At 42.2% G+C, this 19,685-nt stretch overlaps 1 protein-coding gene and 4 non-coding genes across 13 annotated transcripts in view; all 5 read right to left on the bottom strand.

The window, feature by feature from the left end:
• Positions 1 to 19,685, bottom strand: part of TEX14 (testis expressed 14, intercellular bridge forming factor) — a 159,712-nt gene that overhangs the window by 131,769 nt on the left and 8,258 nt on the right. The window lies entirely within an intron of this gene.
• LOC138916365 (U1 spliceosomal RNA) lies at positions 65 to 224 on the bottom strand. The gene has a single exon (XR_011423570.1). It is a non-coding gene; the product is annotated as a U1 spliceosomal RNA (small nuclear RNA).
• On the bottom strand, positions 5,157 to 5,320 carry LOC111775842 (U1 spliceosomal RNA). Its single transcript, XR_002811821.1, has one exon. It is a non-coding gene; the product is annotated as a U1 spliceosomal RNA (small nuclear RNA).
• LOC138916366 (U1 spliceosomal RNA) lies at positions 14,304 to 14,463 on the bottom strand. The gene has a single exon (XR_011423571.1). It is a non-coding gene; the product is annotated as a U1 spliceosomal RNA (small nuclear RNA).
• Positions 19,396 to 19,559, bottom strand: LOC138916364 (U1 spliceosomal RNA). Its single transcript, XR_011423569.1, has one exon. It is a non-coding gene; the product is annotated as a U1 spliceosomal RNA (small nuclear RNA).

Raw genomic sequence — 19,685 nt, forward strand, 5'->3', positions numbered from 1 at the left:
GGTCACCGCCTACCCTTCAACAAACCTTAAGACCTTCCCAAACTTTTAGTCGAAACACAAAAGTCAGGGCAGAGCAGAAGGCAGTCTCCCACTACCAAATCATGCAGTCCAGCTTCCCACATTTAGGGAAATCACAGGGATCAGGATATCCAGAATACAATAAATAAGCTTTGCCCTGAGAAAAATCATCTTCATGATCACAATATCTCCCCTGTGACAAGTATGAGATTTTAAGGCCCGTGGCCTTCATAGCCCAGGGTACATACCACCATTTAGGTAGGCTTCTAATGTAAACTTTCACCTAAAAGTTCCATAACGTGGCATAAAATTAAATCAAACATCCTGAACTCTTGAGAGGACTGGTAGTCTGAAAGTTCCCCAAACCACATGTTGAAAGACACAAGGGTGGGAGAAGCGACCTGTCCCAGTTTGCACCAGAATTCTTTTTAAACTTTTTTTTTCCTTTTTGAGGAAGATTAGCCCTCAGCTAACTACTGCCAGTCCTCCTCTTTCTGCTGAGGAAGCCTGGCCCTGAGCTAACATCCGTGCCCATCTTCCTCTACTTTATATGTGGGATGCCTACCGCAGTATGGCGTGCCAAGCGGTGCCATGTCCGCACCCGGGATCCGGAAACAGCAAACCCGGGGTTGCTGAGAAGTGGAACGTGTGAACTTAACCGCTGCGCCACTGGGCCGGCCCCCAGAATTCTTTTCTTAAAGATTCTATTTTTCCCTTTTCTCCCCAAAGCCCCCTGGTACATAGCTGTATATTTTAGTTGTGGGTCCTTCTAGTTGTGGCATGTGGGACGTTGCCTCAGCATGGCCTGATGAGCGGTGCCATGTCTGCACCCAGGATCCAAACCGGGGAAACCCTGGGCCACCTGAAGTGGAGCGCGTAAACTTAACCACTCGGCCTCTGGCCGGCCCCTGCACCAGAATTCTTCATCTACATATCACACACCTCCACGATGATGTCTTGCGCTATGCCCGGAAACTGCCTTTCCTCTGGCTTTGGAAAAGAAAACGCGGCCTGTGAGGAGCCTATTAGCATGTGATAACTCAGATTCTGTTTTGCGGCCTGCTAGAAACTATAGACTTTTCTTTCATAAGTGTTGAAATCAGATGCATAGCTTCTGAGTGTGAATCACAGGTAACTGTAATAATAACAAAAACAATAACAATGATAATAATAGTAGTAACACATGTAATACGTACTATATGGCAGGCACTGTTCTAAGCCTTTTACAAATGATAACCAATTTAATTTTCATAACTCCCCTATGAGGTAGGTACTATTGTTATCTCCATCTTTACAGATGTGGAAACTGAGGCACGGAAAGGTTAAGTAAATTTCAGTGTCACACTGTATTTGTGGATTCCAGCCCAATTCCACTTGATGAATGCATCCTCAAACACTTAGACTGACCTGCCTATCTCTCTCTCTCTTTCTTGCTTTCAATCATTCAACAAACATTTGCCACATTCCCACTGTTGGGGCTATATGGGTGGTAGGATGTATAAGACTCAATCCTGACTCCAAAGAACCCAGAGGCTAGGAGGAAGATAAGGCAAATTAAAGTGAAAAAACTGTGAAATTTTCCCTGACTTTCCTCCTTACCTCTCATCTCAAGTCAGAATTCCCAGCCACTAGCCTGTAATGGTTCCTTGAAGCAGGGGGCTTCAGCCAAGGATGGCTCCTTCCCAATCCTGGCTGCTCTACAGAAATAAGAGATTACTTTTTCAGAGGGAATTGGGGCAGGCTCCCTGGAAGGGATGACATTTGAGACAAGTTCTGAGTGGGGAGATGTAATATGACAGTATTTACGAAGGGAGAGTAAAAGATCTGCAAAGAAATACCAGATAAACAGATGGGGTAGGAGGTTAAGGGAGGGTTATTTACGTGTGCTATTTATCAAGAAACCTATTTATGTGTTATTAAAATAAATGTTCAGGAATGAAATAAAAGGGGGGTAGGATCTGGTTATGCAAAGATGGGCAAGGCAGGCCATGAGGAATCTGTCCTACCTAAATACAGCACATGTTGTTCCTAGAGCTGGGAGGTGAGAGGTACCTGTTCGTGGAGAACAGGCTTGAAAGGAACGTTAAGGTGTGATAGTAAGGAACTCTGAATGCTAGATTTCCCAGCTTAGGCTTTGGTTGTTACACAACGGAGTCTTTTGAAGGATTCTGAGCAGGAAAATTAGAGGTTATAGAAAAATTAATCTGCCCACGGTACTAAGGACAGTTTGAGAGAGAAAGGAAACAAAGAGCTATCAGTTAGGAGATTAACCAAGAGAAAGGGGGAGAAAGAGCCCTGTGGAAGCCCGTAAATGTGGCCAAAAAGATGGGTCAAGGTCAGGGCACTACACTTAGAAGGGCTCCACATCTGGTTTAATACTCTGCTATCAACATTGTGAAATTCTTGATAATTTTTAATAGGGAGCTCTCATTTCCATTTTACATCAGGCCCACAAATTACCCAGCCATGGGAGGAAAGATGATGAAGTGCATTTTGGATACATGGAGCAAGAGCACTAATTAAGAAGAAGAAAACAACCAGGGCCAGCCCGGTGGTGCAGCCGTTAAGTTTGCACGTTCTGCTTCTCAGTGGCCCATGATTCGCCTGTTCAGATCCCGGGTGCGGACATGGCGCTGCTTGGCAAAAGCCATGCTATGGTAGGCGTCCCACATATAAAGTAGAGGAAGATGGGCACGGATGTTAGCTCAGGGCCAGTCTTCCTCAGCAAAAAGAGGAGCATTGGCAGCAGTTAGTGCAGGGCTAATCTTCCTCAAAAAAACCAAAACCAAAACAAACGAAAAAAATCAATACCATTTACAAGTGGTAAATACTTCACATTTTCCTGCCACTCACATTTCTCCCTGCTCTACATAATCTATAACATCAATAAATTAATTCTTTTTATAAGTGGAAGGAGTAAAATCATAACATTTTCTTTTAAAACCCCAAAGCCTTGCTACTATCTCCATTTTTCCAAACAAGGAGTCAACAAATAATAAAGGTGCATGACTTAAAGTTACCAAGGGAACAGACTGAATAATTAGAAATTGTTGCATAAATATAATAAAAGGATAGAAGGGGCTGGTCCGGTGGCGCAGTGGTTAAGTCTGCATGTTTCGCTTCGGCGGCCCAGGGTTCGTCGTTCGGATCTCTGGTGCGGACATGGCACCGCTTGACAAGCCATGCTGTGGTAGGCGTCCCACATATAAAGTAGAGGAAGATGGGCATGGATGTTAGCTCAGGGCCAGTCTTCCTCAGCAAAAAGAGGAGGATTGGCAGCAGATGTTAGCTCAGGGTTAATCTTCCTCAAAAATAAAAAGGATAGAAGAGGGAAGACACCATGGTGGAGAATATCAGCTAAATCCTTAGTATAAATACCAGCACAAACATAATATTTATTGAGGTAACTACGAAGAAACAACTAATAGAGTTTTAAAAGTAGTACTCCTGGGGAGAGGGAATGCAGCAGGGTGAGAAAAGGTGGATCAGGGGAGTATTTTTCGGGTTGAGCGCTTCTATATGATATTTTTTTGTTTTTTGCTTTTTTTTTTAAAGATTTTATTTTTCCTTTTTCTCCCCAAAGTCCCCCAGTGCATAGTTGTGTACTTTTAGTTGTGGATCCTTTTAGTTGTGGCATGTGGGATGCCGCCCCAGCATGGCCTGATGAGCAGTGTCATGTCCGCACCCTGGATCTGAACTGGCAAAACTCCGGGCCGCCAAAGCGGAGCGCATGAACTTAACTGCTGTGCCCCAGGGCCAGCCCCTGTATGATGTTTTTAAAACCACACGTGCATAATGTTACTTTAATAAAAATAAAATTATATTGGGAAAAAAACAAAAACAAAAAGCAAGGTCTAGGAGAGAACACAAAAGAAGACTGTCCCTAGCACAGATTATACTGCAGTCTAGTTTCCCATTTTCAGGGAAATCTAACAATACAGTTCATGAGACACACCTGAAAAGGAGTGAAAAATCCCTCTGAAATCTTAACTACTCAGTTCAGGAAAGTAAATTATAAACTCCCAGCCTTTTGGGAAATAATCTTTCACACTCAGCAAACTGAAGACAGTCTCTTAAATTCTTTACCCCCTTTTATCCTCTGCCCTGGGTGCATCCCTTTGCTCAATCTTCCCCAGATACCTCTTCTTTGGTTCAAACTTTGGTAACAATTATGTACAAAAACAGCCCTCTAGCATCGATAGAGAAGTACACTGCATTCTGCTACACAACTTGGTACTTGGTGAACGACCACACAAGCAGTAACGTATGTCAAGATATACGTACTATGGTTTAAAATAGGATGAAACAACAGGAAGCGCAAACGCACTCCCCCACTACCACAAACTATGCAGTCCAGTTTCTCACATTCCCTTATATTCCAAACACTCAACGCATACTGTCACTCTTCATGCAAGCTCTAGATCGTCACTTAACGAAATAAAGACTTCTCCAAACTGTAAATGCCAGATAATAGCGTTTTGGATACTGGAACATTTGCAATAATCATACTGTATGTACAATGTGAACAAGATCAGCAGACACTGCACTTACTTACATACTCCAAACACCTGAAAAAGTGACGTCATTCTATAGTTCCTGACAAATCTATCTGCGGTTTTTATGGATGTAGTAGGCTGAATAATAGCTCACCAAAAATGTCCATGTCCTAATTCTTGAACCTGTGACTATGTTACCTTGCTTTGTGGCAAAAGAGATTTTGCAGATGTGACTAAGGATTTGAAATAGGGTGAGCATCTCAAATTATCCAGATAGGCCTAGTATAATCACAGTCCTTTATAATTAAGGAAGCAGGAAGACCAAAAGAAGAGGTCTAAGGACAGAAGAGACGTCAACAGAAACAAAATGCTAACTCACCAGACTTTGAAAGTGGAGTAACAAAACCTCAAGCAAGAAAATGCATACTGAGTAGCAGCCTCTTTAAGCCTAGAAAAGTTAAAAAGATGGCTCCCTAGAAAAAAAAAAAAAAAGCAGCCCTGAACTTCAAAGCTTCTGACTTGCAGAACAGCATAAGCATTTCACCTACTTCCTTAAAGTTACCAGATACTGCTACAGAACAAGAGCAGTAGACTGTAAGACAAAAAGCAACAGAAAGTATCTTTCATTTACACATGCTAAACCAGGGGAAAGCGCGAACGCAGTCCCCCACTACCACAAATTATGCAGTCGAGTTTCCCACATTTGGGGAAATCGCAGGGGTCAGCACATCCGGAGTGCAATGGATAAGCCTCGCCCTGGGAAAACCACCTTCGTGATCATGGTATCTCCCCTGCCAGGTAAGTATGAGTTGCTCAGCGCGTCGGCATCCAGACCCTTGTACGCACAAGACTTTTTATATACGGTCACTAGAAGAGTCAGTACCCACAAGACGCACTTCAGTATCATTAGATATTCTAAGAAAAAGAAACCTCCATATCGTCTCTAATTTTTTTTCTGACATCTCCAGAATACTAGCATCTCTGAGGATCCAAGCATACATTGCCTCTGTTATTTGCATATCCACGCCTCTGCCCATGTGACATCACTTCCTTTTTCCTCTTTTTCCTCCCTATGTCTAGCTTAGAACACGCTTTAACCTTTGTCTGGGAAATATAGGATACAGCAGCTGTAAATAAAATGCTTTGGAGTTTTTCACACCTATTAAGGAAACTGAAGAGTCTGAGGTTCTTAAGCAACCAAAGACTCTTGCAGCTTCTCACAATGCTGTTTCAATATCCATTTTACCTGCCCAGCAACAATTCCTTCGTGCCTAGGCTACAACCCATTTTTAAAGGAAATAGCAACAAAATAGAAAAAATCTGGAAAAAACACAAAGTTGGAGGACTCATGCTTCTTGATTTCAAAACTTACTACAAAGCAACAGTAATAAAGACAGTAAGGTACGGGCTTAAAGACTAACACGTAGGGACCGGTCCAGTGGCACAGGGGTTAAGTTTGCACATTCTGCTTTAGTGGCCTGGGCTTTGCTGGCTCAGATCCCGGGTGCAGAACTACACACCACTTGTCAAGCCATGCTGTGGCAGGTGTCCCACGTACAAAGTAGAGGAAGATAGGCACAGATGTTAGCTCAGCACCAGGCTTCCTCAGCAAAAAGAGGAGGACTGGCAGCAGATGTTATTAGCTCAGGGCTAATCTTCCTCAAAAAAAAAAAAAAAAAAGACAGACATGTAGATCAGTGGGACAGAATTGGAGAATCCAAATACAAACCCTCATACTGACCATCAACTGATTTTTGGCAAGGGTGCCAAAATAATTCAATGGAGGAAAGAACAGTCTTTTCAACAGTAATGCTGGGACAACCTACCTCACACTTCACACAAAAATTAACTTAAAATAGATCAAAGATCTAAACATAAGCCAACTATAAAACACTTACAAGAAAACACAGCCATAAATCTTCATGACTTTAGGTTACAGAATGGTTACATATGACATCAAAAGCACAAGTCAAAGACACCATCAAGAAAATGAAAAGACAACACACAGAATGGGGGAAAATACTTGTAAATCATGTATCTAATAAGGAAGTTGTTTCCAGAATATATAAAGCATGATTACAACTCAATAAAAACACAAACAGCCTACTATGATATTTAAAAATGGGCAAGGGCCAGCCCAGTGGCATAGGGGTTAAGTGTGCGTGCTCCACTTCAGCAGCCCAGGGTTTGCAGGTTCGGATCCCGGCATGGACCTGGCACCATTCATCATACCATGCTGTGGTGGCATCCCACATAAAGTAGAGGAAGATGGGCACAGATGTTAGCTCAGCAACAATCTTCCTCATAAAAAATAAAAATAAATTAAATAAAATAAAAATGGGCAAAAGATTTGAATAGATTTTTCTTCAAAGGAGGGATGCAAATAGCTAATAAGCACATGAAAAGGTGCTTAACATCATTAGTCATCAAGGAAATGCAAATCAAAAGCACCAGGAAATACTACTTCACACCCAGGAGGATGGCTAGAATTAAAATGACAGATAATAACAAGAGTTGATGAGGACGTGGAAAAACTGAAACCTTCATACACTACTGGTGGGAATGTAAAACGGTGCCACCACTTTGGAAAACAGTCTGGCAGTTTCTCAAAAACTTAAACACAGAATTAGCACATGACCCAGCAATTCCACTCGTAGGTATATACCCAAGAGCTATGAAAACATACATCCACACAAAAACTTGCACATGAATGACCATAGCAGCATTATTCATAATAGCCAAAAGGTGGAAACAACCCAAAGGTCTATCAACAGATGAATGAATAAACAAAGGGTATATCTACATAATGAAATACTATTTGGCCATAAAAGAGAATAAAGTACTGATACATGTTACAACATGGATGAACCTTAAAAATGTTATGCTAAATGAAAGATAGCAGTTGCAAAAGACCATGTATTATATGATTTTATTTATATGAAACAGGCAAATTCATAGAGACAAAAAGCTGATTAGTGGTTGCCGGGTTGGAGGAGATGGAGGAGCAGTTTGGGGGGGTGACTGCTAAAGGACACGGGTTTCTTTTGGGGATGATGAAAATGTTCTAAAATTGTGGTGATGACTGCAAAACTCAGTGACTGTACTAAAAACCAGTGAATTGTACCCTTTAAGTGGGTGGATTGTATGATACATGAATTATAACTCATTGAAGCTGTTACCACAAGAGAAAGAAAGAAAATAAATACAGCCTTTGGGAAACCAAGTATCAGGGAAAGCATGAACACAGTTCTCTGCCACACAAATCACACTGCCCCCTGCATCTGAAGATGTCCTGGGTCACCACTAGCTGGGGATGACAACTAGTTGAGCCTCACCTTTCACCAGCTAGGGGACGAGAGTCACTTTCCTGACCCTCGCTTTTCCTGGTCCTCATCCACTCTTCTACTCATGCTCTGGAGGTTCTCCGCCCTCAAAGGGCTAACTGATTTTTCTCCACTTCAGCTAGAGGAATCTAACTCAATAAAACAGAGCACAGTGACAGCATTCCGGAAAACGACATAGATGTTGAGGGCTACGAGAGAGTCTTCAGGTGCTACAAAAGTAGGACGCTTTTGTTTTCAAGTTTTACTACTGATGACGACACTGCCCACAGGTCTCCAAAGAGCTGGCCCAAGCAGGGAACCGACGTGGGCGGTAAGATAGAGGACTGATTACAAAGAGGAGAGGCTAGCCACAACTAGAAGGACCTGCAACTAAGATATACAACTATGTACCAGGGGGGATTTGGGGAGATAAAGCAGAAAAAAAAAGAAAGATTGGCAACAGTTGTTAGCTCAGGTGCCAATCTTTAAAAAAAAAAAAAGAGGAGAGGCTGGTTTTCTCTTCAAATGTACCATAAGCTATCCTTCCCAAAGACTGCTATTCTCTTCCAGCTTTTCAGGTTGTTTTTTGCTCCCAACATTTTAGAATTTCTCTACAGGAAGCACTCAGGATAGCTTTTTGCTTTTAATAGTAACACCTCAGCTTTGTAACTCATAAGATTCGGCTCCAGGCAATAAATGGGTGAATTGTATGGTATATGAATTATACCTCAATAAAGGTGTTACCAAAAAATTAACATATATGTTTGTATTTACATACATATATATAAAACCACCTTCAAAGGGACACAGGAGACTACAATTGAGGATCCACATCTTTCTATTACAGTCTGTTGTGCCATATAATGTGTCCCCCACCCCCCTCCCCAAATAGACTCCTGATTGTGACAAGGACTATGTCCACTAGTATCTGCATTCCCCTCATCCACCATGAAGCTTTGTACACAGTAAGTACCTCAAGCATGCTGGCTGAGGTGAATGAACTGGGTATCAAACCTAGGAGGCACTTCCAAAAAGATTTTCTTAACCTGATCTGACCAATGGCTGTAGGACTAATATTCATGCATTGCCTTCTGAAATGACATTTTGAATGGATTAGTCTTGGGTTCTGATATAGTTGTTTGAAAAAGGGGGAATAAAAAAAGCATACAGAACGAGGTTTCCATACTGTAGCAAAGTTAAACATGTATTCCCAATAACACAAGCTCATTCCACCATGACTCAGAGAAAAAGTCTCCACATACCCTAGCCTCTCTATTCTTTTTGTGAAGCTTTTTATATTAGACATGGGCCAACACCTGCCTCAATCTCTGGAGCCTGGAGTCACTTCTTTTTTTTTTTCTTTTAATTTTTAAAAGTTTTTTCTCCCCAAAGCCTCCTGGTACATAGTTGTGTATTTTTAGTTGTGGGTCCTTCTAGTTGTGGCATGTGGGATGCCACCTCCACATGGCTTGATGAGGGGTGCCATGTCCATGCCCAGGATCCGAACTGACGAAACCCTGGACCCCAAAGTGGAGTGCGCGAACTTAACCACTGGGTCACCCGGTCAGCCCCCTGGAGTCATTTCTTTATCACTGCTAGTCTGTGGAGCCAAGAAGATTGACTCCAAGGTGAAAAGTAACTATCGGAACTACTAAGATAGCAGTAATACCCTGGTAAAATCACTAGGGAGTTGTATCAGAAGTTGGTCTGGTTTCTGTGAGTCAGTTTTAGGACACAGTAACACCCGTGGGTGACCTTGAGAGCAGCCTAGACAGTGCCGATATTGCTGTCTCGCCGTCTCTCTGTCTGGCATTCAGAGTTACCTCACCCACTAGGCTGTGGTCCTCTAGAGTAGGGTTTTCCTTATTTCTTTTAAAATAGTTGAGATATAAGTCAGAGGGAGAAAGTCAAATACCGTATGATTTCACTCAGAAGTAGAAGATAATAACAACGACAAACAAACACACAGCAATGGAGACTGGATTGGTGGTGACCATAGCGGAAGGGGTAGGGGGAGAAGGGGTGATTAAGCTTACATGTGAGGTGACGGACTATAGTTTTCGGGTGGTGAACGTGATGTAATCAACACAGAATTCGAAATATATTACGATGTACATCTAAAGCTATATAATGTTATAATCCAATGTTATGGCAATAAAAAAATAAATAATAAAATAGTTGAGATAATACAACATATACTTACTGCATATATTATTTTATCAATTAACTTTATTCTCTCTCATTAAAAACATAGGAAACATAATTTTATGTTATTTTATTTTTTTTAAGATTTTATTTTTTTCCTTTTTCTCCCCAAAGCCCCCAGGTACATAGTTGTATATTCTTAGTTGTGGGTCCTTCTAGTTGTGGCATGTGGGACGCCGCCTCAGCGTGGCTCCACGAGCGGTGCCATGTCCTCGCCCAGGATTCGAACCGATGAAACCCTGGGTCACCTGCAGCAGAGCATGCGAACTTAACCACTCAGGCACAGGGCCAGCCCCGGAAGCATAATTTTAAATTTCTGCATGATAGTCCATTTTAAGGATGGCCCATAATTCATATAATCATCCCCCTATTGCTGGACATTTAGGTTGATTCAATTTTTCACTACTGTAAATAATTCTCGGTTCTGTGTAGAGATGGTGTATTGAAAACCTATAAATTTCACTCTCTCCCAAAACCTCACAAAAACTGTAGTAAAGCAATTTCTAAAAAGGCAACAATTCCCAAGAATGGAGAGGACAGAGGGGACAGCAACAACATAATTTTGACAGTTATAAATGATAAATGACTCAACTAGACCTGGGATACTAAAATTTTAAACTAGTTCTGGGGAAAACTAAAAAGTAACCCAACAGACACTGCAAAATCCTCAAAAAACCCCAGATTTAACAGTACCAGAACCTCTAGAACCAGGTGAAATGAGGGGAATACTAAGAAACCAGGTTGATGGAAAGCTATTTCAGAAGAGATGTCCAAACCCCTGTCTCCCCGCACTGCTGGGGAACTACTCACCCTGGCACTATCTAGAGTGGTGAGAAAGACTGGAGGAGGGTACAACTGAGACGCTCTGGAGAAGACCCTAAGTGCAGACGAAAGCATAAACATTTACTGAAAAGAGGACATACATACGCATTCCAAAGGCTGAACTCAGCACTGAGACCTCCTCCCTCTAGCCTCCATTTGGTTTCCAGAACACTGGCAAACAAGCCCTAACCTTCCAGGATACTGGAAGTTTCCTCTGAGGAATGTGAAGACCCTGAAGAAAGTCCCAAAGATGTTGACATGGGCTTCCTCTACAAAGACTGAGGCATATGAATCCGCAGGCAAGCAGAAAGGGGGTCACTTCACCTCGGCCCTCAGGGCTTCCAATCATCTCCCTGCTTGTTAATACAAGGAAGACAATCAAGGACTACTGAACCACCAAGGATGACCAGACACCTGACAAAGCCTCTAACATGAAAGACAGTAGCTAAATCAACTAACCAAAAGACAATTTGGAGGGGGGCTGGCCCCGTGGCCGAGCAGTTAAGTTCGCGCGCTCCGCTGCAGGCGGCCCAGTGTTTCGTTGGTTCAAATCTTGGGCGCGGACAGGACACTGCTCATCAGACCACGCTGAGGCAGCGTCCCACATGCCACAACTAGAAGGACCCACAACAAAGAATATACAGTTATGTACCGGGGGCTTTGGGGAGAAAAAGGAAAAAAAAAAAAGACAATTTGGAGGAAAATGACTATGCGAAGGGAAGAAAACTAAAAAAAGAAAACAAAAACTATCATTAAAATCCTCAGAGAGATAAGAGAAGACCTTGCATCTGAAAAACAAGTACTACAAGAAGCTATACAAAACAGAAACCAAGAACAAAAAAAGAGGTCTTAGTGATATAATTGTAGAGAGAAAAAACTGAATACATGGGTTGAGCAAAAAAGACAGATGGAAAACAGAATTTTTTTTTTTCATTAGAGAACTATTGTAGGAGTTCTAATATCCAAATATGGAGAGTTATAGAAAAACTAAAAACTAAGAAGAAGGAATCATCAATGAAATAATACAAGAGAATTTCCCACCATGGAAGGTTTTCTGGTTGAAAGGGCCCTCCCCAAGCACCCCATACAATGAAGGGGTATAAGAAGCACTAAGGCACATCGTTAGGAACCTACAGAACAATGAAAATAAAGAGATGATTCTTCAACTTTTCTGAGAATGAAACATCTGTCACATGTCACATAAAAAGGATCAGGAATCAGAAAGACTTCTCAATAGCCTCTGGAGGCTGGAAGTCAACAAAGCAATGCCTTTGAAGTTGTGAAGGAAAACTTAACTCCAACCTTAGAATCTGATACTCATTTAAACTATCACACTCACACAGTAAGCTGAAAAAGCAATGGGTGTAGACAGAAGAAAAACAGAAGTAGATATGTCTCCAGAAAGAGTATCTTCAGGAAAACAAAAACCATTTAAACTAATAAGATCACCTGACAAGACTAACCTTGTAGAAAACAGGAGGCTATTGGAAGATGTGGGAAGAATTAGGAATGCATGAAAGAAAAATAACCAAGTGAAAAAAGGTAAAACTAAACAGAGGGAAAATAAAACTAACCAAAGGAAAAACAAAACTAAAGGAAAGTTAATGACATTCAGTGACCATGCTCTGCTGTGAATAATGTCTGAATATAAACACTGAATGTTCAAATAAACGTTGAATTTGATTTAACCAAATGGTTTTTAAACTATATTAGAAAAAGAGAGAAGAGACGGTGGTGCAAGAGAGCTAAATCCTCATTTACCATTTATCGAAAATAGACAACGTCAAAAATGAACGAATCAAAGGATAATATAATACATATTCATTTATAAACACGGAGGTTTGTAAATGTCAGACAAATCAAATTTTCGTTGTTTTAGAGTGGAAAGTGTCTCCATCTGAAGAGGACCTGGAAATGGGAAGAGGTGGGCAAAGAACTCGGCTTGTAGCCTAAAAAAATTATGTAACTTTTTAAATGAAGTGTACGTGTTACTTTGATATAAACTTAAAAAGCATGTTGCAAAATATCTGCACTTTGTCTCTCTCATCATTGAGTTTTAAACAAAGTCCCAGAAATAGTACTCAGGTGACTATTTTTTTTGAGGAAGATTAGCCCTGAGCTAACATCTGCCGCCAATCCTCCTCTTTTTTTTCGCTGAGGAAGACTGGCCCTGAGCTAACATCCATGCCCATCTTCTTCTACTTTATACGTGGGGTGCCTGCCACAGCATGGTTTGATAAGCAGTGTGTAGGTCCACACCCGGGATCCGAACTGGTGAACCCCCAGGCTGCTGAAGTGGAGTGTGCAAACTTAACTGCTGCGCCACCAAGCCAGGCCCTCAGGTGACTATTGTTAATCATCAGGTGAGTATTTAAATTTATAAGCCAAGTATATGCCAGGCCCCTTGAGACACTGTAAACCTGGTCAGATTGCTGAGGGTCAGGAGAGACTGGAAGTATAGATAGACAAAGATTATTTTTAGGAAGCAGCAGCAGGAACTGCTTCTCCAAGACAGGTGAGCACGAGTGTGGAAGTCACTGAAAATCCTCAGAATAGTAGATTTGGGAATTAGGAAGGACCAGAACATACCATACCATGAAACTGAAACACAATCAGCAGCACAAAAAGGAGGAATAGTCGCCTGCAGATACAGTCCACTTGCCACCACTAAGTTCTCCAAGACACTGCTAAGAGGCCTTTAGAAACACCCTGACACAATCCAGGTGTAGCATCCAATAATAAAGGAGAGCCAAATTTGTTCAACTTAACTGTCTGAAGTAGAAAGGATTAACAGAAGACTGTAGCCTCCTAAAACAGGTTCAAACGTCCCAAATTGGCTGCAGTGAAGAGAAAAATAGCTGTTTAAGAGGGTAATATATCCTGGTTATTTCTTTTCTTTTTTTGAGGAAGATTAGCCCTGAGCTAACTGCTGCCAATCCTCCTCTTTTTGCTGAGGAAGGCTGGCCCTGAACTAACATCCATGCCCATCTTCCTCTACTTTATACATGGGACGCCTACCACAGCATGGTGTGCCAAGCAGTGCCATGTCCACACCCGGGATCCGAACCGGCAAACCCCGCTGAAGCAGAACATGCGCACTTAACCGCTGTGCCACCGGGCCGGCCCCAATCCTAGTTATTTCAACGCCCTCAAGAGTCCAGATTTCCAAATGACCTAGAGAACAACAAACCAGCCAGAAATAAACCTTAATCCTTCTTTTCACCAGAGATAAAATCAGGAGAAACAGCGATAAGGATAGCATTTATTCTATCGCTACAAATTAGGTGGTCCAGGCTTGAGAAAAACAGAGTAAAAATACAGTTGAGAGTTCAGAGCATCCCTGTGGCCGGAACTTAACATCAGCCTGGGAAACCAGGTCACCGCCTACCCTTCAACAAACCTTAAGACCTTCCCAAACTTTTAGTCGAAACACAAAAGTCAGGGCAGAGCAGAAGGCAGTCTCCCACTACCAAATCATGCAGTCCAGCTTCCCACATTTAGGGAAATCACAGGGATCAGGATATCCAGAATACAATAAATAAGCTTTGCCCTGAGAAAAATCATCTTCATGATCACAATATCTCCCCTGTGACAAGTATGAGATTTTAAGGCCCGTGGCCTTCATAGCCCAGGGTACATACCACCATTTAGGTAGGCTTCTAATGTAAACTTTCACCTAAAAGTTCCATAACGTGGCATAAAATTAAATCAAACATCCTGAACTCTTGAGAGGACTGGTAGTCTGAAAGTTCCCCAAACCACATGTTGAAAGACACAAGGGTGGGAGAAGCGACCTGTCCCAGTTTGCACCAGAATTCTTTTTAAACTTTTTTTTTCCTTTTTGAGGAAGATTAGCCCTCAGCTAACTACTGCCAGTCCTCCTCTTTCTGCTGAGGAAGCCTGGCCCTGAGCTAACATCCGTGCCCATCTTCCTCTACTTTATATGTGGGATGCCTACCGCAGTATGGCGTGCCAAGCGGTGCCATGTCCGCACCCGGGATCCGGAAACAGCAAACCCGGGGTTGCTGAGAAGTGGAACGTGTGAACTTAACCGCTGCGCCACTGGGCCGGCCCCCAGAATTCTTTTCTTAAAGATTCTATTTTTCCCTTTTCTCCCCAAAGCCCCCTGGTACATAGCTGTATATTTTAGTTGTGGGTCCTTCTAGTTGTGGCATGTGGGACGTTGCCTCAGCATGGCCTGATGAGCGGTGCCATGTCTGCACCCAGGATCCAAACCGGGGAAACCCTGGGCCACCTGAAGTGGAGCGCGTAAACTTAACCACTCGGCCTCTGGCCGGCCCCTGCACCAGAATTCTTCATCTACATATCACACACCTCCACGATGATGTCTTGCGCTATGCCCGGAAACTGCCTTTCCTCTGGCTTTGGAAAAGAAAACGCGGCCTGTGAGGAGCCTATTAGCATGTGATAACTCAGATTCTGTTTTGCGGCCTGCTAGAAACTATAGACTTTTCTTTCATAAGTGTTGAAATCAGATGCATAGCTTCTGAGTGTGAATCACAGGTAACTGTAATAATAACAAAAACAATAACAATGATAATAATAGTAGTAACACATGTAATACGTACTATATGGCAGGCACTGTTCTAAGCCTTTTACAAATGATAACCAATTTAATTTTCATAACTCCCCTATGAGGTAGGTACTATTGTTATCTCCATCTTTACAGATGTGGAAACTGAGGCACGGAAAGGTTAAGTAAATTTCAGTGTCACACTGTATTTGTGGATTCCAGCCCAATTCCACTTGATGAATGCATCCTCAAACACTTAGACTGACCTGCCTATCTCTCTCTCTCTTTCTTGCTTTCAATCATTCAACAAACATTTGCCACATTCCCACTGTTGGGGCTATATGGGTGGTAGGATGTATAAGACTCAATCCTGACTCCAAAGAACCCAGAGGCTAGGAGGAAGATAAGGCAAATTAAAGTGAAAAAACTGTGAAATTTTCCCTGACTTTCCTCCTTACCTCTCATCTCAAGTCAGAATTCCCAGCCACTAGCCTGTAATGGTTCCTTGAAGCAGGGGGCTTCAGCCAAGGATGGCTCCTTCCCAATCCTGGCTGCTCTACAGAAATAAGAGATTACTTTTTCAGAGGGAATTGGGGCAGGCTCCCTGGAAGGGATGACATTTGAGACAAGTTCTGAGTGGGGAGATGTAATATGACAGTATTTACGAAGGGAGAGTAAAAGATCTGCAAAGAAATACCAGATAAACAGATGGGGTAGGAGGTTAAGGGAGGGTTATTTACGTGTGCTATTTATCAAGAAACCTATTTATGTGTTATTAAAATAAATGTTCAGGAATGAAATAAAAGGGGGGTAGGATCTGGTTATGCAAAGATGGGCAAGGCAGGCCATGAGGAATCTGTCCTACCTAAATACAGCACATGTTGTTCCTAGAGCTGGGAGGTGAGAGGTACCTGTTCGTGGAGAACAGGCTTGAAAGGAACGTTAAGGTGTGATAGTAAGGAACTCTGAATGCTAGATTTCCCAGCTTAGGCTTTGGTTGTTACACAACGGAGTCTTTTGAAGGATTCTGAGCAGGAAAATTAGAGGTTATAGAAAAATTAATCTGCCCACGGTACTAAGGACAGTTTGAGAGAGAAAGGAAACAAAGAGCTATCAGTTAGGAGATTAACCAAGAGAAAGGGGGAGAAAGAGCCCTGTGGAAGCCCGTAAATGTGGCCAAAAAGATGGGTCAAGGTCAGGGCACTACACTTAGAAGGGCTCCACATCTGGTTTAATACTCTGCTATCAACATTGTGAAATTCTTGATAATTTTTAATAGGGAGCTCTCATTTCCATTTTACATCAGGCCCACAAATTACCCAGCCATGGGAGGAAAGATGATGAAGTGCATTTTGGATACATGGAGCAAGAGCACTAATTAAGAAGAAGAAAACAACCAGGGCCAGCCCGGTGGTGCAGCCGTTAAGTTTGCACGTTCTGCTTCTCAGTGGCCCATGATTCGCCTGTTCAGATCCCGGGTGCGGACATGGCGCTGCTTGGCAAAAGCCATGCTATGGTAGGCGTCCCACATATAAAGTAGAGGAAGATGGGCACGGATGTTAGCTCAGGGCCAGTCTTCCTCAGCAAAAAGAGGAGCATTGGCAGCAGTTAGTGCAGGGCTAATCTTCCTCAAAAAAACCAAAACCAAAACAAACGAAAAAAATCAATACCATTTACAAGTGGTAAATACTTCACATTTTCCTGCCACTCACATTTCTCCCTGCTCTACATAATCTATAACATCAATAAATTAATTCTTTTTATAAGTGGAAGGAGTAAAATCATAACATTTTCTTTTAAAACCCCAAAGCCTTGCTACTATCTCCATTTTTCCAAACAAGGAGTCAACAAATAATAAAGGTGCATGACTTAAAGTTACCAAGGGAACAGACTGAATAATTAGAAATTGTTGCATAAATATAATAAAAGGATAGAAGGGGCTGGTCCGGTGGCGCAGTGGTTAAGTCTGCATGTTTCGCTTCGGCGGCCCAGGGTTCGTCGTTCGGATCTCTGGTGCGGACATGGCACCGCTTGACAAGCCATGCTGTGGTAGGCGTCCCACATATAAAGTAGAGGAAGATGGGCATGGATGTTAGCTCAGGGCCAGTCTTCCTCAGCAAAAAGAGGAGGATTGGCAGCAGATGTTAGCTCAGGGTTAATCTTCCTCAAAAATAAAAAGGATAGAAGAGGGAAGACACCATGGTGGAGAATATCAGCTAAATCCTTAGTATAAATACCAGCACAAACATAATATTTATTGAGGTAACTACGAAGAAACAACTAATAGAGTTTTAAAAGTAGTACTCCTGGGGAGAGGGAATGCAGCAGGGTGAGAAAAGGTGGATCAGGGGAGTATTTTTCGGGTTGAGCGCTTCTATATGATATTTTTTTGTTTTTTGCTTTTTTTTTTAAAGATTTTATTTTTCCTTTTTCTCCCCAAAGTCCCCCAGTGCATAGTTGTGTACTTTTAGTTGTGGATCCTTTTAGTTGTGGCATGTGGGATGCCGCCCCAGCATGGCCTGATGAGCAGTGTCATGTCCGCACCCTGGATCTGAACTGGCAAAACTCCGGGCCGCCAAAGCGGAGCGCATGAACTTAACTGCTGTGCCCCAGGGCCAGCCCCTGTATGATGTTTTTAAAACCACACGTGCATAATGTTACTTTAATAAAAATAAAATTATATTGGGAAAAAAACAAAAACAAAAAGCAAGGTCTAGGAGAGAACACAAAAGAAGACTGTCCCTAGCACAGATTATACTGCAGTCTAGTTTCCCATTTTCAGGGAAATCTAACAATACAGTTCATGAGACACACCTGAAAAGGAGTGAAAAATCCCTCTGAAATCTTAACTACTCAGTTCAGGAAAGTAAATTATAAACTCCCAGCCTTTTGGGAAATAATCTTTCACACTCAGCAAACTGAAGACAGTCTCTTAAATTCTTTACCCCCTTTTATCCTCTGCCCTGGGTGCATCCCTTTGCTCAATCTTCCCCAGATACCTCTTCTTTGGTTCAAACTTTGGTAACAATTATGTACAAAAACAGCCCTCTAGCATCGATAGAGAAGTACACTGCATTCTGCTACACAACTTGGTACTTGGTGAACGACCACACAAGCAGTAACGTATGTCAAGATATACGTACTATGGTTTAAAATAGGATGAAACAACAGGAAGCGCAAACGCACTCCCCCACTACCACAAACTATGCAGTCCAGTTTCTCACATTCCCTTATATTCCAAACACTCAACGCATACTGTCACTCTTCATGCAAGCTCTAGATCGTCACTTAACGAAATAAAGACTTCTCCAAACTGTAAATGCCAGATAATAGCGTTTTGGATACTGGAACATTTGCAATAATCATACTGTATGTACAATGTGAACAAGATCAGCAGACACTGCACTTACTTACATACTCCAAACACCTGAAAAAGTGACGTCATTCTATAGTTCCTGACAAATCTATCTGCGGTTTTTATGGATGTAGTAGGCTGAATAATAGCTCACCAAAAATGTCCATGTCCTAATTCTTGAACCTGTGACTATGTTACCTTGCTTTGTGGCAAAAGAGATTTTGCAGATGTGACTAAGGATTTGAAATAGGGTGAGCATCTCAAATTATCCAGATAGGCCTAGTATAATCACAGTCCTTTATAATTAAGGAAGCAGGAAGACCAAAAGAAGAGGTCTAAGGACAGAAGAGACGTCAACAGAAACAAAATGCTAACTCACCAGACTTTGAAAGTGGAGTAACAAAACCTCAAGCAAGAAAATGCATACTGAGTAGCAGCCTCTTTAAGCCTAGAAAAGTTAAAAAGATGGCTCCCTAGAAAAAAAAAAAAAAAGCAGCCCTGAACTTCAAAGCTTCTGACTTGCAGAACAGCATAAGCATTTCACCTACTTCCTTAAAGTTACCAGATACTGCTACAGAACAAGAGCAGTAGACTGTAAGACAAAAAGCAACAGAAAGTATCTTTCATTTACACATGCTAAACCAGGGGAAAGCGCGAACGCAGTCCCCCACTACCACAAATTATGCAGTCGAGTTTCCCACATTTGGGGAAATCGCAGGGGTCAGCACATCCGGAGTGCAATGGATAAGCCTCGCCCTGGGAAAACCACCTTCGTGATCATGGTATCTCCCCTGCCAGGTAAGTATGAGTTGCTGGCATCGCCTGGCACCTCACCCTCAGATTCAAATCACTCTAAAGATAGGATCACTTTTCTCATGCATTCTACCGACCCTCATACTTCAAGAATAAAGAGTCTCCAAACTATAAATACC

The sequence above is a fragment of the Equus caballus genome, chromosome 11, assembly GCF_041296265.1.
Source record: "Equus caballus isolate H_3958 breed thoroughbred chromosome 11, TB-T2T, whole genome shotgun sequence".
NCBI classification, from domain to species: Eukaryota; Metazoa; Chordata; class Mammalia; order Perissodactyla; family Equidae; genus Equus; species Equus caballus.